This window comes from Mixophyes fleayi, chromosome 1 (genome assembly GCF_038048845.1).
Source record: "Mixophyes fleayi isolate aMixFle1 chromosome 1, aMixFle1.hap1, whole genome shotgun sequence".
Lineage (NCBI taxonomy): Eukaryota > Metazoa > Chordata > Amphibia > Anura > Limnodynastidae > Mixophyes > Mixophyes fleayi.
The window spans coordinates 183,831,127-183,857,581 of record NC_134402.1 but is presented as its reverse complement, the minus strand read 5'-3'; positions in this window follow the sequence as shown (position 1 = coordinate 183,857,581).

The window sequence follows — 26,455 nt, the reverse complement described above, 5'->3', positions numbered from 1 at the left end:
TATGACATCTCTCGGGCGGTCCAACTGGCCACCCCTTGGTTTTAGAGCCCTATGTGCTCTATCAAAGTGGATGTGTTCAAGTGGGTCATGGCCTAGAATCTCATTGAAGATCTTTGTGATGAACGGGACCAGGTCTTGGAGGGATATGACCTCTGGGATACCACAGATCCTCAAATTGTTTCTGCGACCCCTGTTATCAAGGTCGTCTATTCTGGTATTGAGGAGTTGAAATTCCTGGGCTTGTCGTTCCAAGACTTCCTGAAATCTGTCCTGACGTATTTCCGATTGCTCTCTGTGGCTTTCCAGTATAGACAATTTGGAAGCTAGTTGGGCAAATTCAGATTGAAGGTGAGCTACCTCTTTGCGGATTGTCTCATGTAATCTATTTTCTAATATCTGAAAGTCCTTTTTTGTCGGGAGTTCCTCCTTTGTGGGAAGTGATTTTATTAGTTGAAGAATGGCGGCTAGGTCCTGGCCGTTCTGAGCAGCCATTTCAGCTGACGTTGTGTCAGCTGTAGAAAATGATGAATCTGAAGCCGGTGAGTTCGGGGAGGAAGTCACTGGAGGTACAGTCGAGGCAATTATGGGTACTGAGGTTTTCAAGAATTGTCTAATATCAGAGCATTGCGCTGTCTCAGCAGGTTTCTCAGAATTTCGTTTTGGACCCTTCTTGTCTTTACCCATGTGTAGAACGTGGGGTGCCGTAGACAAACTGGAGATAACAGCCTTACTTTACATGAATGAAGCGGATTGTGGAGTCACCTGTGGTCACATCCCCCGCAGAGAGGCCTAGGTAGCCACCAGGCCGGTACCGGAACTCATCTTGTCAATCATATAGTGGGCAATCAGTGGAGTTATGACAGCATGAGCCAGGTATCTTTGAGAAAGTTCTGTTTATAGAAATTAAGGCAGTTACTAAATATTTTCCACCACCAAGTGGAGCCGTTGATACAGACAGGGCCTTAATATAAAATGATGGTTCCCTCTATTACCAGTAGGTGGAGTTATTCACTCCCGAGAACAATAACTGGTACCAATAGCATGGGATAAAACTTTGACCAGATTTATATCAAATAAAGCTCTGTGTCATATGTCATCAGCATACAAAGGTGTCCCAGTGTATATCAGCTATGCAATATCTATTGTACTGCCACAGAAAGAGCTGCACGAGTCGGCAGCACTGGAAAATTAAATGTAGCAAATAGATGAGGAGCAAAATGATACAATGTTCTGGGTAAAAACAGGACTAATAAATTCTTCAGGTTGATCTCCTGAAAGTTATACAAGCTTGCTGTGTTGTGCTGAAGCCAATACTTACGCTAAATATAAAGACACAGCAAGGTATTCTGTCAACTATAATGAGATTTTAACGAACGGACTGTTTACAAAGTCACTCAGTAAATATGTATCAAGAGGATGTTAAAATGTATCAACTTTTGATATAATTTGTTCACACTTGAAATGGAGCAGTTTGCTGGTACCTTCTCTCTGCTGGAGCGGGAACCTTCACTTTCACTATCACCGCCAGACAAGAAGCTGAAACTCCTCATATGTCAGGATCCCACTGAGGCTGCGCTGCTTATGATGACACTTCCAGTAATGTATGAAACTGGCAGTTGGTACTGCGAGCGTCTCAGTGATGTCAAATAGGGCTTGGAAGCCAAAATGGCCGGATGCCCGCTCAGCCAGCTCCAGCATCCATCCTCCCAGGAGTCCACCCACACAATCTCCACAAGGATCCCCGAAGCCCCGGCTCAATGGCCCCGAGCCCCAGACTACTCAAAGACACCACCGAGCCAAACACATCCACTCAAGACCCCAAACTGAGTCCCCGTCTCCAAGGGCCTGCCCTTACCCCAAACTTATTATTTCATCATGTGGGCTCCATTTATAGTATTGTCCCCATAATTTAATTATATATATGTAACACCCGCTAGTGGTGTTTTAGTAAAGCATGCACTCCAGTGACTACAGGATGGGTCACCTGGACGGTGAGTTGACGGTGAGATGTGTTGTCATTATTCGCAAAGATTTTAAAGCCAGGTTTCAAAATCCAAACACCTTAGTGTATAGACTAATTTTTAAAAACTCCCATAAGATGCAAACAGATTACAGAGTGTACTAGATATAGCTAATCAATCTTTATTTACCTGCCTATTTAGACAATTTTAGACTGTGAGGTAGTCCCAACAAAGGGTGATTTCCAAAGTATACTCAACATTCTAATATTTTAAGATCCATACACTAATTCAGTGGTCCTGTAAAGAGAGAACTAATTGACATCATTACCAGCCCCATGGGAGTTTGCTGACATAAATTTACCAACATTAACAAAAATACTACTGGCAATTCGTCCAAAAAACAAATTACCCGACCAGTAGTATGTTTGGGGAGTGGGGTAGACAAGACATGCAAATATGGAGCAAGCCGGCAAACTCCACACATATTAAACAATAATCAGGGACTTGAACTCATGACCCCAGTGTTGTGAGAGCAAAGTGCTGACCATGAGGCCACTGCGAATTTCCACATCTCAATGGAAAAGATAAAAATTTGTGACAGGTCATGTGAAATACTTTGTGTCCATCATGTTAAGCTCCTTGCTTTGGGAGTAGCTAATATTTCTGACTCCTGCCAATGCCAAGTTGATTAAACATGTATGATCATCAGATTTTCCAAATACTATCATTTTTTAAGCTGGTGCTTGTGTTAACATGCCCTTTTTTTTAAAAAAATCCTTTTTTCAAACAGACCGGGCACGCTGGGAACGCCGCCAACGGCGCCGGGCAGTGGTGGAGGCGCAGGCAGCGGAGGAGCCAGTGGAGGAGGAGGAGCAGGAGGAGGCAGTGGCGGCGGTGGTGGTGGAGTCCCAGTTGGAGGCAGAGGAGGAGGAGCAGGAGGAGCAGGAGGAGGTGGTAGAGGCGCAGGAGCAGGAGGAGGTGGTGGAGGCAGAGGAGCAGGAGGATGACCAGCTGCGTCTGCCGGTGGTGGTGCTGGAGGAGGAGAGTCGGCAGGAGGCAGCATAGGCCAGGCAAGAGCCAGAGGCCTTTGGAGATAGTAAGTATTTGCTATAAGTGCTGGACATAATTGGATAAGATTGAGATGTCCATTATCCTTAAAAAAAAACCTGCTTTCACACATGTGGATTTAATGGTAACCTAAATGTCATAGGTTTAAATGGCCCTACACATGTAAATGTCTTTAACCACTCAAACCACAGACAGAGCCATCATAACACATGGCCACGCAGGCCAGGCCAACACAAATGTGCCCGATAGCCTTGTGAACGGGTCAGTATATGAATGGTTGTTTTTTTTTAACTTCAAATGTAAACAAAATTACTGTAACTTCCTGTGAGTGGTTGTGTAGATAATGGGCCACTGTAGTGCTTTGCCTTGGGGCCTATAATGCTGTTAAGACCAGCCTGTCCACAGGCCTCTCCCCGGGCCACACCAGAATGTAGAACATGTATCCAAATGCAACAGCAAAGCCTTATCAACGTCTATTGTGCGGCCAAATGCATTTGTACCTAGAGGCTTAACATTTGAAAGTAATGTAACAGTACACATCTCTAGTAAATCCAGTCTGGTTGACATGTATGTAATGTTTATTTTCTGATTTGTTTCAGCACACATGGAGATAGCTGACAATTGGCCTCCCCCCCACCAACCTTCTTAGCGATGCGGGCAGAAATAGCTGCATCCTTTGGCAAAAAGGAGCAAGACAAAATAATGGAGGAGCTGGAGCAGAAAATGGTCTATTGGGAGACCTTGTATGAATAGTTTGTTTTTTTATCTTAAGTTTATATGTAAATAGTTTGATTAATTCATGTAAATATGTTAATTTTTTTTATTATATGCCAATTTATATACATTTTCGAAAAAACAACCTTGGTGTGTGTTTCTTTATTCATCTAATTCTCCTACATGTGGGTGTAAGGACAAAAGAGATTGTATATAAGAATCCAAAAAGATTAACATTTAAATAAGATGGTTTGTATTGAAGTCCATCATCATTTCGGTAGCAGAAAAGATTGACATTTGCTCTTTGCATGTAATCAAAAATGAACATGTGCCCTCCACGAACAAGCCACCCCTAAAAGAGGTATTACATCTGTAGGCCCTGTGTGCAAGAAACATTCCAAAAAGGTCAAACGCCCTAGCTAGTTACCAATTCCCCCAAATACATATGTCATTGTAGTGATAGTCCAAGGTAACGTTCAAGTATCAGAGCAAAGCCAGTCACACATTGAAGAGAACCTCTAAAGCAGGGGTAAGCAACCTGTGGCTCTCCAGGTGTTGTGAAACTACAAGTCCCTGCATGCTTTGACAGTAGATAACCAGCAGATAGGTGGCAAGGCATGCTGGGATTTGTAGTTTCACAACACCTGGAGAGCCGCAGGTTGCCTACCCCTGCTCTAAAGTGTACCCAGAAGTGGCATCAATGGTGTAAGGCAGAAGTGCAAGCGAGGCAAAGGACCATGGTACTGGAGTGTGGAGAGAGGCCTGTTTGGATAAAGCTGAGTACATGACATAACGTGTACGCCGTGGATCCAGATGAAAGTCTATTTGCTGACAATGTTGCATTTAACTCCAAGGAAGCTGTCACCTACAACACCCCCCCCCCTCTTTGTTCATTCAGAATACTCAATGTCAGCATGCACCTAATAATGTGCATGTGAAGTGTAGGCCGTGAGGCTTCTTGGATTTTCCCTCCAAATAAAGATTTACTTTCAATAGAGGATAAATCAAAGGGCATATTTTACAATACGGTTGAGCGTGTATAACAAATCCCAAACCCAAAATGAAACCATTGTGTCACATTCCTGCATTTCTTGTTAGGATAATGATTCCAGTCCACACATTAGTTATGGGTATGCAGAGCCGTAACTTAGAATTCTAGTGCCCTGGGCGAGAAAGACAAATGCCGCTTACGCTTCTTTGACAGCGCCGCGGCTGCTGTACATCTCCCCGTCGGCGAAATGGAGCTGCTGCGCATGCGCGGTCGCAGCAGCTCCTCCCTTTCATATCTTCCGGCATCACTGGCTGGATTACCTGGAGCACAGTAGGACTTGCACTTATTTTACAATTTAATATTTCATATATTATCTTTAGATCCTGCCACAATCAATCTTCTGTAGTGTTTTTATTATTAGACAAAAGACTCCATTTCTGGTGAGCCTGCAGGGTATGCAGAGTTGTGTGATTATATATATTGTATTATAGGATTAAAAAAAGTAGAGGATTCCTCTAAATATAAATGTATTGAAACGTAGAAAGATTAGAATATATATTGTTTTTTGGGGGGACCAGCAGAGTGCTGACCCTGATAAAAAGCCATCTTTAAATAGAGATTTCACTAAATGACCCTTCCAAAATATAAATGTTTTGAAAAATAGAAAAGGTTAGAATATATAGCATTTTGGGGGGTTGTGCTGCTGCATGCTGAGTCTCACAAACTGCCTTCTTTAAATATAGATTTCACTGAATGATCCTTACAAAATATAAATGTATTGGAAAATATAAAAGATTAGAATATAATAATATATAGCCTTTTTTTGGGGGTGTGCAATTGCTGCAGAATCTCACACACAAACATCCAGTTTTATTCTAACTTATTTCATTTGTCACTGGGCGGGCTCGGTTCCCCAAGATTCGAATCCTACCGAATTTAGGGTATCCAAGTATCGAGCCGAGCACGCTTGGTACTCTCCCGCCCGTTCGGTTTCGAAATCGAGGCAAAACGTCATCGTGACGTATTCGTTTTTCTGAGCTCGGATCTCGCGAGATTTGAAAAGCATAAATACCAGCCTCCACAGCAATCCATCGCCATTTGACAGAGGGAGAAAGCAGGTTTAGGTCACACTGGCTATATCAGCACAGGGACAGTGATTGATTGTATTCAATACCATTGAAAACTTAATACCAGTTGTTACAGCAGTAAGAGGAGAAGAGAGGAGGGTTTCTGTCCAGTTTCTGGCACTCCAAGTGCTGTAGGGGTGTCCCCCATTCTTTGCAGAAATTTATCTGGCTGTCAAAAAGTACTATTTTGCAGCACTGTAAAAAAATATATTTAGCACTTCCATTGGCTTTTGGGGTGTCCCCCATTCTTTTGCAGAAATTTATCGGGCTGTGAAAAAAGTACTATTTTGCAGCAGTGTAAATAAAATATATTTAGCACTCCCATTTGTTTTTGGGGTGTCCCCCATTCTTTTGCAGAAATTTATCTGGCTGAAAGTTCTTCCAAAAAAAATACCAGCACTCCATCATCAGCTAAGACCCTCCGGTCACCGACATCCCGACGGCTACAAAATACACCCACCACACCATCCTCATCAATATCCTCAGTAGCGCTCGGAGTTAGCCCTGCATCCCACTTATTAAGGCTGGATGACTCCTGCACTATTATTGATTCCTCTGAAGAAAGCGTTAGTCCCACTGCTGCTGCTGTTGCTGTTGCTGGGGGTGAATTGTCAGCCCAGAGGCAGGTCAAGAAAATGAGCAGTCCTACATTTCAGCAATTAACTGTGAAACAATCATTTGCTAGGGGAAGCAAATATGACAGCAGTCACCCAGTCGCCAAGCGAATAACAGACGCCATGGCTGCCATGTTAGTGTTAGATCTGCGTCCAATCTCCACAATAAACGCAGCTGGTTTTTCTCAGTTAATTGAGGTTTTGTGTCCGCGTTACAGAATTCCATCGCGACACCATTTTTCCCATAAATCTATTCCACAACTATACCAAACAGTTTGTAAAAATGTAGAGATTGCGCTGAAAAATGCCATTCTGCCCACTGTCATCATCATCATTTATTTCATGTCACCATGTCATCATCATCATTTATCACTGTCCACTTAACCACAGATATGTGGACAAGTGGAAGTGGCCAAACCAAAGACTATATGACTGTGACAGCCCACTGGGTTGGTCATTCACCTTCACCAGCAGGAACAGCAGCAGCATGTACACCACTACATAACATTTGTCACAGGCAGGCCACTCTTTGTATCATCGGCTTCACTAACAGGCATACAGCTGACAATTTGTTACGCAAACTAAGAGATGTGATTGATACATGAATTATACCACTTGGACTCTCCCCAGGATATGTCATTTATGATAATGCCAACAATATAGTGCGAGCATTACAGCTGGGTGATTTCCGCACATTCCCTGTTTTATTCACACCATCAACTTGGTGGTGCAGAGCTTCCTATGAAATAACCATGAGGTGCAGGAGATGCTTTCGATGGCCCATAAAATTTCAGGCCATTTCAGGCATTCAGCCACAGTATGTAGGAGATTACAGCCGCTCCAAGAGCAGTTTAACTTGCCCTGCCACCAACTTAAGCAAGAGGTGGTAACTAGGTGGAATTCCACCCTGTACATGCTGCAGAGGATGGAGGAACAGCGCAAAGCCATACAAGCGTATTGAACAAGCCATGACATTGGGAAAGGAGGGGGATGTATTTCACTCTTGCACAGTGGGGAATCCTTTCAGTGCTGTGCAAGGTGCTGAAACAATTTGAAGTTGTGACGTGTGAAGTGAGTGCAGACTCTTCTAGTTTGAGCCAAGTCATTCCTTAAATTAGACTATTGGAAAAGCAGCTTGAGAAACTGAGGGAGGAGATGAAAGCAAGCAATTCAGCAAAGTATGTTGGCCTTGTCGATCAAGTACTTCATTCGCTTCACAATGATCCTCGAGTTATTAAGATCTTGAACTCGGATCAGTACATTTTGGCCACTGTGCTTGATCTAAGGTTTAAAACCTTTATTGAGTCTTTACTTGTAAATGAGCAAGATGTGAACTTTTGCAAGGAGCTATTGCTCAGCAAGTTGGCCGCTGAACTGGGCCTCAGCTTGACGTCGTGTCCTCCTTCACTTTCTCAAGCTGCTGCTTCTCGTAAAAAATTACATTTCCCAAAAAGAAGCAGGATAAGAAGCAGGGGGCAGACCAGAACAATTTAACATCTGGGCTGGTTTGAAGGATTTTTCTAAAAAATGTGTCACCTTGCCCATAACTCCATCCAATAGGAGTATAACCATGCAAAGGATGGTGGAGGATTATTTTCAAGAGGTAGTTGATATGGAAATTTCAGACAGTCCCTTTCCTTACTGGGAGGAAAAGCAGGCCATTTGGAAACCCATGTACAAACTTGCTTTTCAATACCTAAGCTGCCCACCCTCAAGTGTGTACTCTGAACGAGTATTCAGTACAGCCGGGAACTTAGTCATTGATCGCCGTAGAAGGTTACTTCCAAAAATGTGGAGAAAATGATGTTTATAAAAATGAACTACATCTTCCACGAGGAAGGCCTTCACCATCCAAGACATCCAAGCACTGACTGTTCTCTAATGGCGGATTCAAGCGGCGATGAATTGATAGTCTGTGATTATGACATACACTCTGATGAGGGTGAGAATGAAGCTCCAGATGATGACGATAACATCTTTTTAAAACTTTCTATTTAAGTCTAGGGTGCAATCTACCCCCAAAGAGGAAAGGGACTTAGGGCATTTCCATATCACGTATCATCTTGAAAGGTTGCTGTTTTGGCAATTTCTCATTATGGGTAGGGTGTCATACACAGACTGACCCCAAACTGCCTTTGTCCATTTCAAATAATATTGTACAGTCTATAACGGCTGATTTTTTTTGTATTTTCTACAAGTGGAGGGGGGCCTATAGAGACAGAAACCAAACTGCCTTTGTCCATTTCTTTACATATTTAACTATAAGTGTAGGGTGTAATATACACCCAAAGACGATGTCTGCATTGCCAATATGCATAGATGGAGAGGAAGACAATCTGGTTTGTGTGTAGAATTAATGAAGGCCTACCAGGAATTAAACTGTTTTTTTGATAATTTATTAGCTTTACAATTACATTACTTATCCAAGAAACAGGTGGAGCACTAAATTTGGTTATTTTAGGCCCAGAAACATTGATTTTCCAACAAAATAGCAAAACAAAACCAAACAAAAACAAAACCAAAACCAAAACACGCAATGGCGGTTTTGCAAAACCAAAACACGAAGGTAATCCAGATCCAAAAACAAAAACAAAACCAAAACACGGGGGTCATTGAGCATCTTTAGTTTATATTGTCTGTGATAGTCTACAAACCAAACCATTTCATACTTTCCTAATTGTGGGAGAAAATATAATTTTAATAATGTATTTGATTTTCAGTAAAGATACGGTTAGATAAATTTATTAAGCTGGTTTACAAATCTTTTTATAAGGAAAGATGAATGAAGAAAACAAAATGGCACAGGAATCAGTCTATATGACGATTAATCCTACTTTCAGTTTTCAGAGGAAAACAGGAAATGTGACTCATGGCTTAGATAAGCTCTGTGTATGACTCAGCTATCAATGTCACATCTTGTTTCTGTTTTCAAATGGATATTAGGACCATTTAATGCTATTTGAGATGTCGTAGGCATATATAGTATAAAGATTTATGTGCTTTAGATCTTGCATATTATACTGCCCTTGTTCTTTCTCAGGACCCTGGGGGATTAGTTATTAACAAACCCAGGAATTAGTGTCAAAAGTATTAGGATGTCAGTAGTCTTTATACATTAATTACAACTGCACTTTTTTACTCTTACGCAATTATTAATTAAAGAAAACATAAATATGGTTGTAATTTAACCAAACCACACTGAAACAGATTTCTAACCAGCAGGAAATGTATGGCTAAAATGTATGACACATGAAAAAGAGATTGAGGACCAAACAAAAGACAAACATAACATATTTTTGAGCTATCTGTTTTTTTTTCACTTAATGTGTAGAAAATTCTGACCTCAACAAAAATCTCTCATTCTCATTGACACTAATCAATGAATGAAAAAGAACAGCTTATTGTGTCTTAGCAACCAATAAAAGATACTGAAAATTGTCCCCTCAAGAACATAATCTGGAGCTCCTTACCCACGCAATATCTGCATAGAAAACCTAAACATTTCTAAATTTGCTTGCACCCTGGGCTGATTTTCTCTGTGCATAATATATCATACTTGCCAACTCTACCGGAATGTCTGGGAGAGTTGGCAGCCTCCTGGGAAAGTATGAAGTGGGCAGAATTAAAGCCAAAATGCTGCGATTCCCTGAGAATCGCGGCATTTGGCCCCACCCCCACTTTAAAATGACGCAAATAATGCAATTTTCTGAGCCCCGCCCCTGCATGCCCACCTTCCCCCAGCAGGTCTCAGACGTCGATTGCCATAAGTTGGCAAGTATGAAATATATACTACTTGTAGCATACTGTCTGCTTTTTCTTCTTTATCTCTGTGTGCCCATTTGGATGTAGGACTGCTCCTGTGCTGCACAGAGCTGGATTTAGACCTCATGGGGCCCTAGGCAAGATACTGGTTTGGGGCCCGCTTACGTGAAGCAATCCATAGCACTACTTAATGAATTACCCAGAGCTAATAGTTACCCACTTTAAATGCAAATAACTGCTATGTAATAGTGATGCAAAAGTATTATTTAAATATCTGTAAGCCAAGCATAAAGTTTGACTAAGAGATAACATTATGAGCGTGAATAATTGTGACTAAATTAGAATGGTTTTATGTATGTAATTCAGATACAATCACATTTACCATGTGAGGAGTGTATATATCCCTGATGTCCAGTCATCAACAAACATAACAGAAGTGTGTCTTTGAGATGTGTTATGATTGCATGTAGAGCAAATATACCTATATAGCATCTGTGGGGAAGAACAGACACACACAATGCTCTTACCTTTGTCACGACAGGGCCACTTACTATTTGTAAGGACTTCTCAACACAGCTCCCACACTGTTTTAGTCTAGGAACAAACCACAACACTGTGGCAAATGGGGACCACAGCACTGACCTGATTTCATCTCAATTGAGGAGCTTGGCCCTAGCCGTAAGCTGCCTATTGGCTTGGTGCAGTTTGTCCACCATAAGCTGCACCAGAACCAGAACCAGAACCCTTATACAAACTTAACAATTCATTTTCATATGAATGTAAACATAATTTACTACTGTGTGCAGGGCCGGATTAACCCGAGGTCTAACTGGGCTATAGCCCAGGGGCCTCGGGTATCCAGGGGGCCCTTCAAACTCCTCAGCAGCATTATTGATTGGTCGGGGCAGGGGCGCCCCCGGCCTGATCGATGCTGCTGAGTACTGTCACTGTAGTCCTCCGTCCCGGCGCGCTGTAGTCTGCTTACTGAGGATATCTCGCGAGAGTTCATGAACTCTCGCGAGATCTCCTCAGTAAGGAGCTTACAGCGCGCCGGGACGGAGGACTGCACTGACAGGTAAGTGCTTGGGGGGGTCCTCGCGGGGGGTGGGGGGCGGCGGACGGCTCACATTGGGGGCCTCGCGGGGAATGGAGGGCCCCTTAGCCCAGGGGCCTCCATTCCCTTAATCCGGCCCTGACTGTGTGTAACTCACACTACCAGAGAAGACATGCTCACCCCATTATTTCTCACTGTTTAAAGACTGAAGAGTGGACATTATTACAATAGGAGATTTTTCAACAATCTTTTATAATGATTACGTTTCATTAGTCACGCTTGCTGATGAAAAGAAAGGCTATTTCACTCCCTGCTGGTTACCATTATTGGTCCAACTCTGCGCAGTCTACCTCGATCCACCGTAGGATGTCACTTCATTCCTTGCATGCCCAGTCCAAGCACACTGAGTCTATGCAAGGTCTCACAGCTCCCTCCTACAAAAAATGTATTTTGGCAAATTAGTTGGAGAAGTATAGAAGAGGAAAAAAATGTCCCCACTGTTACGAGCCACGGCCGCGACTGTCTCACCTGTGTCCAGACCGTCGCTATGACGACCGGGACGTCACTTCCAGGGCTAGCCCAACTGTTGCCTTAGCAACGATCGGATGCTAATCAGTTCAGCGCCGCGTCCCGGCACTGCGGGGCAACCGGGCGCGTGCGCAGTATTTCAAACAAGCCTGTGGGCTGATTATAAATTTATTTATTAATTAGGCATAGGCTGAGGGCAATTTTAGAGCTAGGCTCTGATTGGTCACATTTAGTATTTAAGGCAGGGAGGGCTTAGCCTCCCTGCCGGTTATAGCTTCCAGTTTTCTGCCTGCTACCTGTTCTGTGCTGTTGGTGTATACCCTTTTTGGATTGTCTTTGCCGTGTATGACCCCTGCCTGTACCTTGGATTTTCCTCTTTGCCTGTGACCCTGATTAATCTTGCTTGTGCCTTGGACCCCGCTATATTGCTCGTGACCCCGACCTTTGGCGTGTTTCCCATTTATTCCTGCTTGCAAGTGACCCCTGACCTTGGCTTTCGTTTGACTATTCGCTGCCTTCTACGCTGCCTCCTGGCCTGCCGCTATGGTTTAGTATCACAAACTCACACTACATCTGGAGATAAGTCCTGGGGACATTTGAGTACCTGTGAGCGTATAAAGCTCTATGGGAAAGGCGGCTGCTAAAGATGAAGACCTCCGTCTACTAGTTCTGTGAGTTTGTGTACTGACTGTCAGCGTAACACCCACTTTCATCACGCTGTGCCCTACTTTATCATTACTTTTAACACTTTTGCTCCTCCTTCACACTGTTTCCCGTTTAGTACACTGTACCCCTTCATCATCACACTGTGCCCTCCATATTTTTGCTCCTCTTGTTTATTCCCCATCACATTGTGCCCTCCATATTTTGATTCCCCTTGTTTATTTCTCCTCACATTGCCCTCCATGCTTTTGTTACACATGTTTCCACTTATTTCCTTCACCCTCTGTGCCTTCTGTGCTATTTCTCTCACCCTATTTGCCTCCGTTATTTAACTTGCCTTTCCATTGCCTTTTTCTCTTCTTTTTTCTTCTTTTCTGCTCTGTTCTTCTTGTCTTGCTTTCTTCTTTCTTCTGTGTCGCATTGCCGTTGCTCCTCTTTGCTCCAGCAGTGCTCCTCGCAGAATCCACACTGAAAATGACGTCAGACATCACGTGCGACATTCAGTGGGAGAGAGGAGGAGAGGAGACTGCCGGGAGCTGCCACGCGGTCAGGTGATTTTTTTTTTTTTCTTAAATCAATTTCCAACCGCAATTTTGTTAACTATGCCGGTGGTCAGATGGGGATGGCAGGTGGAGGGGAGCACACCTTTGCCTTCCCTACCCCGCTCACCATCGGCTCTGGGGGGTCCTCTGGGGACCGCTGCCTAGGTTTCCTAGCGGTAAATCCGGCCCTGGTGTTGCATATCCCTAATCAAGTGTGCCTCTTAAGATGTAATTGCTTCAATCTAAGACCTTTCACGTGACATGTGTGCACACTGTCAGGCAGAGCTCACCGAAGTGAGCTTATCTTTACTATAACCTCTGCACATTTTCCAGACCGTCGCTTTGACGACCGGGACGTCACTTCCAGGGCTAGCCCAACTGTTGCCTTAGCAACGATCGGATGCTAATCAGTTCAGCGCCGCGTCCCGGCACTGTGGGGCAACAGGGCTCGTGCGCAGTATTTCAAACAAGCCTGTGGGCTGATTATTAATTTATTTATTAATTAGGCATAGGCTGAGGGCAATTTTAGAGCTAGGCTCTGATTGGTCACATTTAGCATTTAAGGCAGGGAGGGCTTAGCCTCCCTGCCGGTTATAGCTTCCAGTTTTCTGCCTGCTACCTGTTCTGTGCTGTTGGTGTATACCCTTTTTGGATTGTCTTTGCCATGTATGACCCCTGCCTGTACCTTGGATTTTCCTCTTTGCCTGTGACCCTGATTAATCTTGCTTGTGCCTTGGACCCCGCTATATTGCTCGTGACCCCGACCTTTGGCGTGTTTCCCATTTATTCCTGCTTGCAAGTGACCCCTGACCTTGGCTTTCGTTTGACTATTCGCTGCCTTCTACGCTGCCTCCTGGCCTGCCGCTACGGTTTAGTATCACAAACTCACACTACATCTGGAGATAAGTCCTGGGGGCATCTGAGTACCTGTGAGCGTATAAAGCTCTATGGGAAAGGCGGCTGCTAAAGATGAAGACCTCCGCCTACTAGTTCTGTGAGTTTGTGTACTGACTGTCAGCGTAACACCCACTTTCATCACGCTGTGCCCTACTTTATCATTACTTTTAACACTTTTGCTCCTCCTTCACACTGTTTCCCGTTTAGTACACTGTACCCCTTCATCATCACACTGTGCCCTCCATATTTTTGCTCCTCTTGTTTATTCCCCATCACATTGTGCCCTCCATATTTTGATTCCCCTTGTTTATTTCTCCTCACATTGCCCTCCATGCTTTTGTTACACATGTTTCCACTTATTTCCTTCACGCTCTGTGCCTTCTGTGCTATTTCTCTCACCCTATTTGCCTCCGTTATTTAACTTGCCTTTCCATTGCCTTTTTCTCTTCTTCTTTCTTCTTTTCTGTTCTGTTCTTCTTGTCTTGCTTTCTTCTTTCTTCTGTGTCGCATTGCCGTTGCTCCTCTTTGCTCCAGCAGTGCTCCTCGCAGAATCCACACTGAAAATGACGTCAGACGTCACGTGCGACATTCAGTGGGAGAGAGGAGGAGAGGAGACTGCCGGGAGCTGCCACGCGGTCAGGTGATTTTTTTTTTTTTTCTTAAATCAATTTCCAACCGCAATTTTGTTAACTATGCTGGTGGTCAGATGGGGATGGCAGGTGGAGTGGAGCACACCTTTGCCTTCCCTACCCCGCTCACCATCGGCTCTGGGGGGGTCCTCTGGGGACCGCTGCCTAGGTTTCCTAGCGGTAAATCCGGCCCTGGTGTTGCATATCCCTAATCAAGTGTGCCTCTTAAGATGTAATTGCTTCTAGCTAAGACCTTTCACATGACATGTGTGCACACTGTCAGGCAGAGCTTACCAAAGTGAGCTTATCTTTACTATAACCTCCGCACATTTTCACTTCTCCATTGTCTGACCAAGATGTTTCTTTGCCTTAATGTTTTCCAGTTAATGCTGTGTCTAATGTGTGATTATTTGGTGTTCACCTTGCTTTTCCTGACCGTCTGCCCTTTTTTATGGATGGTACTCTGTTTTGTAATTTGGTACCTTGTTCTCAGTAACTGCATTTTAATGGTGTTTCAAGCATATAGGTCAGTGTAGGACCTGCATAAAGTAAGGTGCCCTTGATGCTGGGTAGCAGGCTTAAATATTTTGATAAAATATGAACCTCATGTTTTAATTTTGCTAGATACACACAATATGCAGTGTTAAGAATGCACAACAATTGTCTTTTTGTGTCTAGGTAAACTGTATTTCTTTCTGTAGGCACATTTGTTCACTTTCAGGCTTAGCCTGTGGCAGCATTTAATTTCAGGATTAGCCTGTACCTTCATTTTAAGTATAGGATTAGCCTGTGGTCACAGTTATGAGGTACCCTGTCATTTTGAGACCTGGTCCGGTCTGCCCCCATTCCATTGTATCCAGGAGGCCATTGTGTGGTGGTCCCTTTTACTGTACTTTATTGTATTGTATTCTTTTGAAGTATTTTCCTTTCCAGGATCTAGAAGTCACTAGTGCTAGGAGTTTACAGTTGCACAGCATCTGCTCACATAGTTTTGTTGTTAGGGCCAGGGTGCTGTTTTGTGTTATTGTAGCTAGCAATAGTGTGCGAAGTACATATTAGCCAGCATTGTGGGTGCATTATCATCCCTTTTTCTAGACGTCGATCACGGGAGTGCAGGTGACCATCAAGAGGAGGCGGCCATTATATGGTCAGTATCCTCTTTCTGTTTCATCTCTCTCTCTTGGTCTGGGGCCCTCACAAGTACATCGGTGAGTAGAATATTCAGGCAGGATACTTCCCTGTCCCAAAATATCTGTTGTCCCACACCCAGGCACAGATCAAATTGAGGTGTCGGCAATAAGAATAGAGTACAGTGTCTCTACTTCTGGCCTTCACCTTGTACACCCTCTTCCTTCCACTCTGCATCCATGCCCTTCAGTAATTTGTTGTGGTTTCTTCCTAGACTAAAACAGTGTGGGAGCTGTGTTGAGAAGTCCATACAAATAGTAAATGGCCCTGTCGTGACAAAGGTAAGAGCATTGTGTGTGTCTGTTCTTCCCCACAGATGCTATATAGGTATATTTGCTCTACAAGCAATCATAACACATCTCAAAGACACACTTCTGTTATGTTTGTTGATGACTGGACATCAGAGATATATACACTCCTCACATGGTAAATGTGATTGTATCTGAATTACATACATAAAACCATTCTAATTTTGTCACAATTATTCACGCTCATAATGTTATCTCTTAGTCAAACTTTATGCTTGGCTTACAGATATTTAAATAATACTTTTGCATCACTATTACATAGCAGTTATTTGCATTTAAAGTGGGCGACTGTTAGCTCTGGGTAATTCATTATTCTAAACCCCTGCTTGAAGACTTCTCTAGGATCCGAGAATTCTCTAGAATGTTGGTTTATGTTTCTTAATTTAAGACACTGGAAATTATAAATATAAATACATGCTTACATTTGCTAATTTTCTTACGCAGCTTTGCCAGGAGGATGAGCTGCCTCTGCCTCAATCAACTCTGTCTCCTTTCTAACTAAATTATGGATTGTTTGCAGCCCAACTGAGCCAGTGGATATAGATTTGTTCACCACCCGGTGGGCCATATATTTTTCATAAATTAGAGTTAATTAACTAGCTGTCTTTTGTTTCAGTGCAAGCTTCCTCTTTGGTGAAGTTTGCAGCCCGCATGATTGCAACTCACTGAAGTTTTTCAGCATTCTTACTCTAATTGGCTGTCTGAGGAGACGTGGACTATCCTTGTTAATGTACGCACGCTGATAAGAGATGCACACCAGCTTAAGTAAAATGGCATCCAAGCAAATATTCCAATTATTGATTATATTAGCTATTGTTGCATGTGCCAAAAACTAACTTCCACAAACATAGGTATTACTGCACTTTATAAGGCAGCATATTTAAATGCTTGACCTTTTTTTTAACTATAAAAAGTAATTCAACAAATGCCAAATTTAACAGAAATGTCTCAACCGTTGAAAGAGGCACCTGGCCCCAGCCATGTTCCTACAAAGCACCCCAAGCCCAATTTTGGCTTAAAAGAATTCAGGTTTTGGTGCAGCTTATGGTGGACAAACTGCACCAAGCGAACAGGCAGCTTACGGCTAGTGCCAAGCTCCACAATTGAGAGGAAATCCCTAAGCAGGTCAATGCTTTGATCCCCATCCGCCACAGTGGTATGGAGTTAAGGAGAGAGGTGAGTAAATTAACACCCATACCATCCCCAACTTTTAAGTCAAACAGATGCTATGTAATTCTGATGCCTAATTATTCTTTCACAATTTCAGTTCCTATGTAACAGGTTTCAGAGGTCTGATGTCATGTAGGGAAATGCAAATATTTGTCTTTAATTTTTTGTTTTAGGTAATAAAAGTGTCCCTTCTTAGTAGTTTCACAGGTATATAGTATTAAGTCATCCGTGTTTGAACATATTAGAAGCATATAAAATCTCTCACTCTCTTTCTCCCCCCCCCCCCACACCAGCACCCTACTGTGCAGCCAACAACCTCTTCCTCACAATCTTCCTCTCCATGAGGCTCACCCCCTCTTGCTAGGGAAGAACCTTCTACTGTTCCTTCTGTCAACTCTGAAATACAAAACATCCTGAAATACCTTAAAACCCTACCAACTAAACAGGATACGTCAAGAGCTAGCAGTAATCAAAGGTGACATTTCCCAACTTACAACTCGCAAACAAGAGGAAGTGAAAGAAATCTCAGGTGATCTAATTTATAATCTCAGGAATATCATCTCTTTCCAGGCCTTTGAATTACGCTCTTTAAAAGACAGAATGGATGACTTAGATAACAGAGGCCGTCGCAATAACATACGTATCAGAGGTCTACCCGAGGAAATTCCCCAAACAGGTTTATTTAATACCTTAACCGAGATTTACAACAAAATACTAGGTCAAAACCCTGACTCTCAAATCACTATTGATAGAGCCCACAGAACGCTAAGACCGAGAAGCTTACCATCAGAAAAACCTTGGGATGTAATATGCATACTCCATTACTATAGCCAAAAAGAAGATATCCTGAGAAAAATATGTCAACTAGGTGAAACAAACTTCAACAGAAATACCATTCAAATCTTCCAAGATTTATCCTGGCAAACCCTACAACAACACAGGGCTCTAAAACCACTAACAGATGAATTACAAAAACGCAATCTAAAATACCGTTGGGACTTCCCTTTTCATCTTCAAGTAATAAAGGAAGGGAAGCCAATTATATTTAGATCATTACCTGATTTGGGTGAATTCTGCAACTCACTGAATCTACCAACAATTACACTACCTGGTTAGACAGACTCCCTATCCCAATTAAAATCCATACAAATTCCATCTAAATAAACACAATGGCAGAAAATTCACTGACAAGGACGAAAGTTGAGAAAAGAGAAAAGCCCATGCCTTCCTGATGACCCATGACTTTTTCTTAAGTAATAAAATCTATTTTTTTACCAATAGGGGTGAGATCTACCCATCTAAATTAATTCTATTTTTCTCATTACTTTATATTTTTCACAATGTAATAATAATTTCACTTTCACATCTATAGTGTTTAAATAATTTGGGAAACTCACCCCTGTTATTTATTTATTTATCTATTTATAAGAAAAAATATATATATTTATCTACATAGTCTAACATACCAATTCAGGTTTATTTAATGCTTAATTATCTTAATATACTTAAAAATGTTACTCTATGTTAATGATTTATTTTATTGATTTATTTTTCACTGTTTGTTAATCAATTAACAGTTTACACCACTTTTTGGGAGGGTTTATTGGGGTTTTTTTTATCACTGTCCCCCAATGACCAACCGTATGTACATACAGATTCCTTTTATATTTTTTCTAGATACAGTCGATGTTTTCTCACTGTATCTTGAAAAAGGTTACTTAAACTGTTTACATGTTTTAGTATGCTTAACTTTTCTTTTTACCCTCTTATGCATTCCTTTTTGTTTGCTCTCTTTCCATTATCCTCAGCCACCTAAAAAGGACCACCCACTCTTCCCACACTCTGGATACCATTATATAAATGGAAAATAACACCTTTCCTTGATACAAAATAAACTCCATTTTAAATAAAATAAAAATATGTTCTATAAACGCTAATGGATTAAATACCCCTGAGAAACGCTCAAAAGCTCTTTGAGCACTTAAGAAAGACAAAGTAGATTTTGCACTTATTCAGGAAACATACTTTAAACATGGTCCTTACTCTCCTTCCCTACAATGTGCCAATTACCCTAATGTCTTTCATAGTAAGAACTTTGAAGGGAAAGCAAAAGGAGTTGCTATTCTGTTTGCTAGATATCTACCTCTGTCAAATATTACTACACATAGACTGGAAATTGGTAGAGGTCTCTTAGTAAAATGTAAAATTTTTAATCAACAATTCACAATTGTTAACCTTTACGCTCCGAACCATGGTCAACCTGCCCATTATACTCGAATGCTAGAACGTGCGGAATCCATTATTGAAAGCATCACCATTATAGGAGGTTACTTGAACTGGACCTTGGACCTCAGGTAAGGCGCACTTTTCACATACACCTATTGGTTGATGCATGGAGACTCCTGCATCCTTCTGGCCAAGACTTACTTTCTTTTCATATCCCCATAATATATACACACAAATAGACTACATTTTCCTTACACATAGACACTTAGATCTCTTATTAGAGACAGGAATAGGCTCGGCAACCTGGTCTGATCATGCCCCGACCTTTTCTATTATTCAACTACCCAGACCGGTGTCGCAACAATGGACTTGGAGACTCAATGAAAACCTACTTCAGAACTCTTATTGTAAGACACAATTAGCTGTCTGAGGAGACGTGGACTATCCTTGTTAATGTACGCACGCTGATAAGGGATACACAATCCTCTATTGAGAATTATATAACCACCAATGATACTCTAGATACCTCCAAGATCACCATCTGAAAGCACAAAAATGCATAAATCGAGGCAAATGTATCCAACTAGGAACATACATGAAAAAGAGAGAGAGATACAAATGAATACACTCTTAAAAACCATTCAACAACTAGAAACTATTCATAAATCCTCCTTATCAAAATAACACTACACAGAATTGATAAAGGCAAGAGCATCATTGAATGTTTTATTGAATGACAAACTTAAACTTACCTATAAGAACCGCAACTGCTTCTACCAATGGGGAAATAAACCAAGTAAAATGCTAGCAAAATCCCTTCAGGCCCAGAGACTCACCTCATATATTCAGTCTATTAAAGACAAATCAGTTCACACACATTTTGAAACAGAAAAAATAGCATCCTACCTTCCAATCCTATTACTCTAAACTATATAACATCATTGATTCTTTACAACACCCAGGGGGATGGGTTCGAGGGGAGGACATCAATAATTACTAATGCTCTATCAAGTTCCCAAAACTCTCTCCAGAGGATCGGGAATGGCTAGAATTGCCTTTCACATCACTAGAGCTGGAACAAACTATTTCTTCTTCTCCCTCTGGTAAAAGCCTGGGTCCAGATGGTTTCACCATATCTTATTATAAGACATTTAAAGATAAGCTTCTCCCTACAGGCATTCAATGCGATTTCCACAGAATTATAATTTTCAAGACAATCCCTAGAAGCCCATATAACAATTATCCCAAAAGAGGGAAAAGAACCATCCTTGTATCCAAATTATAAACCCATCTCACTGTTAAATGTAGATATTAAACTATATGCAAAATTGATCACTAACAGCTTTAAAATACTTTTTCCCAAAATTATTCATGATGACCAAGTTGGTCTTTTTGTAGGCCGTGAAGCTCGTGATAATACAACCAAAATGATTAACCTAATTCATCTATCTCTACTACGAAATTGGCCAATCATTCTACTATCAACCGATGCTGGAAAGGTGTTTGATGGGGTGGCTTGGGATTTCATGAGGGGTCTTCTGGTTCATATAGGATTGGGTCCTATAAATCTCCATAGAATTTTAGCTCTTTATAAATATCCCTCAGCTAGAATAAAGATCAACAGTTCCCTATCAGAGACTTTTGATATTTTAAATTGCACTCGTCAAGGATGCCCTGTTTCACCGTTGATCTTTGTCTTCTGTATGTAGAGCATAGCAAGGGCAATTAGAGCTAATCCCAACACATCTGGAATCCAATTAGATAATCGAGAATACAAACTATCTCTATTTGCCAATGATCTTTTAGCATCGGTGTACTACCCCTCAAGTTTGCTCCCCAATCTGATGTCTGAATTTCGCACCTTTGGCACCCTTTCAAATTTTAAAATTAATTATTCAAAATCTGTAGCTATGAATCTCAACCCCCCCAGATAATTAAATATTTAAGGACTCACTTTCCTTTATATTGAAGAACACTTTCCAAAACTGGAGCAGGAGTCTTCCGGTTAGGCCAAGTGGTGGACTCGAGAGGTGTTTGCCCATCAATGAAGTCCAATTTAAATGGAAACTACACAATACAGACTTCTAGAAGATTTTACAAGTAAGACACTTCTTAAACTCAGCAAAGCGAACACAAATAGCTCAAAGAGATCTCACTGCCTTTGAAACCCTATGTATCTCAAACCCCACCTCTTCTCACATGATTTCTACTCTCTATCGATTTATATTTAAAAACATGTTTCAATTCTTAACATCCCTCCCCTAATAATTTGGAAAGAGACCTGAAAAAAAACCTTATCCACAGAAGAATCCTTGATTAGTATTAGAAACACAATACAAAATACTATCACGATGGTACAGAACTCTAAGCACACTCCACAAAATATATCCAACCACCAGCGATGTTTGTTGGAGATGTTTAAAAACTCCTGTGAATTAACTATATATCTGGTGGGACTGTCCCAAGATACAAAAATTCTGCAAAGAAATTGTTAGAATTATTCGAAATTATGAAGCTCCACTAAAACCAAGCTTTTCGCTTCTAAATTTATCTTATATCTCCATTAACAAATACAAAATAATCATGATTAAATCACTTAAACAATGCTGCTAAAGCAGTAATACCTATTTAAAGGAAATCTATCATTCCATCAACAGTAAAAAATTGGTACACCCAAACTGATTACGATCTCCTCAACTAATGATAAATCTTCAGATTTTATATCTACTTGGCTCCCATGGCTAGAATTCTGATTGTTACAAAGACTACATGTTTTTAACAGATAGAGACAAATATATATTAAAATTATCAAACATTTATATGCTTTCTCAATAGTTTATATTTTGCTATATACAGATTTCTAATGATTAAAAGTGGTCCTCTCTTACCCTAATTTTCCTCCCTCTTCTTTTTCCTTTCACTTTCCCCACCACCTCCTCGCTTGTATTAACCATCTAAAATTTGTCTATATCAGAAAATGAAAATGATTGAATTATATTTATATGTTAGGGAATTTAGACTGTAGACTCTCTCTCTGTCTGTCTGTGTGTGTGTGTGTGTGTGTGTGTGTGTGTGTGTGTTAGGGAATTTAGAATGGGGCAGAGACTGATATGAATGAGTTCTCTGTACAGTGCAGCGGAATCAGTGGCGCTATATAAATAAATGATGATGATGATGGTCTAACACATTCTCCCAGAGTTGGACTGCTGGAGGGAATCTTTATGGTCGCAATATGTCTCACTCTCCGGGAGAGACATATTCCAGTATGAGCCAGAAGCTAAAGATCATGGACCATCCCTGGCGACAGGGGCGCAATCAAGGGGGTAAAAGAGGTACCAGTATATTAGTCCCAGACCGATCGGGGACCCGCCATCCAAGGTCAGCGCTTTTCTATTTTTTTTAATACTCTGTTTAACCCTATCATTGTTATACTTCCTGGTGCTTGGTTCCTCCCCGGGACAAGCCACTAATGAGCTTCGTTCTTAACTAGTCCTGTCCCTTCCCCTCTGTAGTCTCCTATCCTCCACTCTATTCTCCTATCCCATTCAACCCCTCTTCTCTGACTTTCCCATCTCTAGCCTGTCTACTCCACTCCTCTCCTAGCTACATGTGGCTATGAGACTGACTCGTCACGAAAACTGGTGAAATTTAGAGAGCTCTGTGTATCTGCTAGTAACTGATGCTTTAACTGGGGCATGGAGTCTAACGGTAGGTGGTATTCACCATGCCCCTAGGAAAGGGTAGGGCTTTGCAGCACCTATTACCGTAGGTCGCGGTTCCCAGCAGTAGTGATGGCAGAACAGTCGATCAAGCCTAATGTGACAGGAATGCTATGATGGTAGGACTAGCTCCAGGAGAAATATGAAAGCTACTAGTTGTAGTTTAGCAGATTCATCAATGGAAAGTCAGAGTAACGGCATGAAACACTGGCACATCGGCAGTTCAGTAGAAACAGTAACAGAAAAGAACTGAACTGATCCGTTAGATGATAACTCAGAGCAATAGCAGGATCATTGGTACAGCGGCAGTTCAGTGGAAACTGATTTTCTTTCCTGTTATTCGGAAAAACTTTAGTTTGACCAGCTGCCCGCACTTCCACTGCTTTGAGCTTGCATGTCTTAATTCTTCTGACATTACAGAAGGGAAAGGGAGAGGTCAGGGGATGAAAGATAAATTTGGATATCATCAGCATAGAGGTGGTACTGGAGGCCAAAGGAGCGGATGAGGACACCAAGGGAGGAGGAATAGAGGGAGAAAAGCAGGGGGCCAAGAACGGAGCCTTGAGGAACGCCAACAGGTAGGGGAAGAGGGGGTGATGTAGAATCATGAGTAGAGACTGAGAAGGAGCAGTTGGTGAGGTAAGAGGAAAACCAGGAGAGTACAGTGTTACATAGGCCTATAGATTTGAGAGTTTGCAAAAGGAGTGCGTGGTCAACGGTATCGGACGCAGCAGAGAGGTCAAGAAGGATAAGAAGGGAGTAGTGTCTTTTGGATTTAGCGAGGAGAAGGTCATTAGTGACCTTAGTGAGGGCAGTTTCAGTGGAGCGGAGGGGGGCGAAAACCAGATTGGAGCTGGTCAAGGAGTGAGTGAGGGGAGAGAAAGGAGGTGAGACGGTTGTAGACAACCCGTTCAAGGATGTTTGGAGGCAAATGGAAGAAGCGGAATAGGGCGGTAATTAGAGAGAGAGGCGGGATCAAGGGACGGTTTCTTGAGTATGGTGGAGACAAGATCATTTTTAAAAGAGGAGGGGAAGATTCCAGTGGCGAGGGAGAGGTTGAGGAGGTGTGCAAGGTGGGAGCAGGCTTCAAGAGAGAGGGAGCGGTGGAGGTGGGAGGGGATTGGGTCCTGTGTGCAAGTGGAGGGGGGAGAGGAAGAGAGAATGGTATGGACTTCATCTGCAGATACCGGAGTGAAGGAAGAGAAGGAGGGTGAGCTAGCAGGAGGGGAGGGGAGAAAGGAGATAGCAGCAGCAGAGGAGGGTAAGAAGGGGGACAGAATGGGCATGGAGGGGGGAGAGGACGGGGTAAGAAGGGACTGCTGGGAGATGTGATGATGTATAGACTCAATCTTGGAGGTGAAGTGGGTAGCAAAGTCGGCAGCAGAGAGCATGGCAGGGGAGTGGGAGAGGGGGAGGGGAGAGGAGGGAGTTGAAGTTGGCAAAAAACCGACGGGGTTGGAGGATTGGGAAGAAATGAGAGCTTTAAAGAAAAATTGTTTAGAGAGGGATAGGGCCGAGCTGTAAGAGGCAAGCTTGAACTTGAAGTGGAGGAAGTCATCATGAGTGCGTGACTTTCTCCAAAGCCATTCTGCACTGCGGGAACATTTTTGAAGATAGAAGGTAAGTTTATTGTGCCACTGTTGCGACGGGGATCAACGAATCTTGACGGTGACAGCCGGGGCGACAGAGTCAAGTGCAGCTGTAAGAGTGCGATTGTAAAAGGAGACAGCCTTATTGGGGCAAGAAAGAATGGTGATGGGGGAGAGGAGCGAGCCCAGGGAGGAGGAGAAACTGGTAGGATCAAGGAGTCAAGATTACGCCTGGTGAGAGTAACCTTGAAGGACGGGGACGATGAGAGGGGTGGAGAGATGCTAAAAGAGAGGAGATGGTGGTCCGAGAGAGGAAAAGGTGAATTAATAAGGTCAGAGACAGTAGCCACTGCAGTGCGAGGGAGAGGAGGTCCATTGAGAGAGATCAAGGGAGTAGGAGAGGGAGAGAAGTTTGGAGGCAGCAGGGTCTGAGGGATTGTCTATAGGGATATTAAAGTCCTCCAAGATGAGGGAGGGAAGGTCAGAGGAGAGAAAGTGAGGGAGCCAGGTGGCAAAGTGATCAAGAAATTGGGAGACAGGACCGGGAGGACAGTATATAACCGCAACACGGAGGTAGACTGGGTGAAATAGGCGGATAGAGTGTACCTCAAAGGAGGAAAAATAGAGGGAGGGTTCAGGGGGAAGAACCCAAAAAGAACAGCAGGAGGAGAGAAGTATGCAGACACCACCACCTTGCCATTTCCCAGGTCTGGGTGTGTGGGAGAAGGACAAGCCCCCGAAAGAGAGAGCAGCTGGAGAGGTAGTGTCCTCAGGGGATAGCCAGGTTTCAGTGATGGCAAGCAGTTGAAGAATCTAGAGATAAAGAGATCATGGAAAGAGGTCGATTTGTTACAGACTGATCTGGCATTCCAGAGATCACAGGATAGTGGAAGAGAGGGAAGAGGTGAGATGTAGATGAGATTGTTGGGTTTGCTTGTTTGCAAGAGTGAGTATGATATGGAGAGAGGGGAATGATAGGAAGAGAGGGTTGGAATTGGACGAGAATCTAAAATAAGAGGGGATTTGTCTGCAGACAGGAGACGAGGGGCAGGGGAGCAAGAGGTAGGGGAGGAGTGGAGATGGTGCAGATAAGGGGGTTTATGAATGGGAGAGGCAGAAGGTAGGAGTGACGTGAGGGAGAAGTTTAGCTAGGGAGAAAGAGAGGGAGGTGGTAGGTAGGAACAGACTGACGCTGAGAGAAGAGCAGCAAAGGGGACAAGAGGGAAAGGGTGTGAGCGGGGGAAAGGGAGGAAAGAGGAAAATATGGAAGAGGGGGCAGTGTGTTAGATCAGGGGCCCAGAGGCACAGAAGAGAAGAGAGGAGTGAAATAGGGAGGGGGATGGGAAGTGAGAGGGGGAAGTGAGGAGGAGGAAGAATATGGAAAGGTTGGACATGGAAATCAGGGGGATAGAGGGAGAGGACAGAAGTGAAAGAGGAGCAAATCATGATAAAGCTAGAGAAGGTGTGGAATAGACAGTTGAAAGAATTCAGAAATCAAGAATGGTAAGGGCTTACAAGTGGAGTGAGGAAATGGTGAGAGCACAAGAGGTGAGTAAAATGAAAGAGCGCAAAGGTAGAAGGAGAGAAAAGAGGAAAAAGAGATGTAAAGTATGAGTCAGGGAATAAGAAGCAGAAAGGACAGCAGAGATACCAGATGGGTGTGTTTAGAAAAAGCAGATGAGACAGTGACGTCAGGCATGATTGG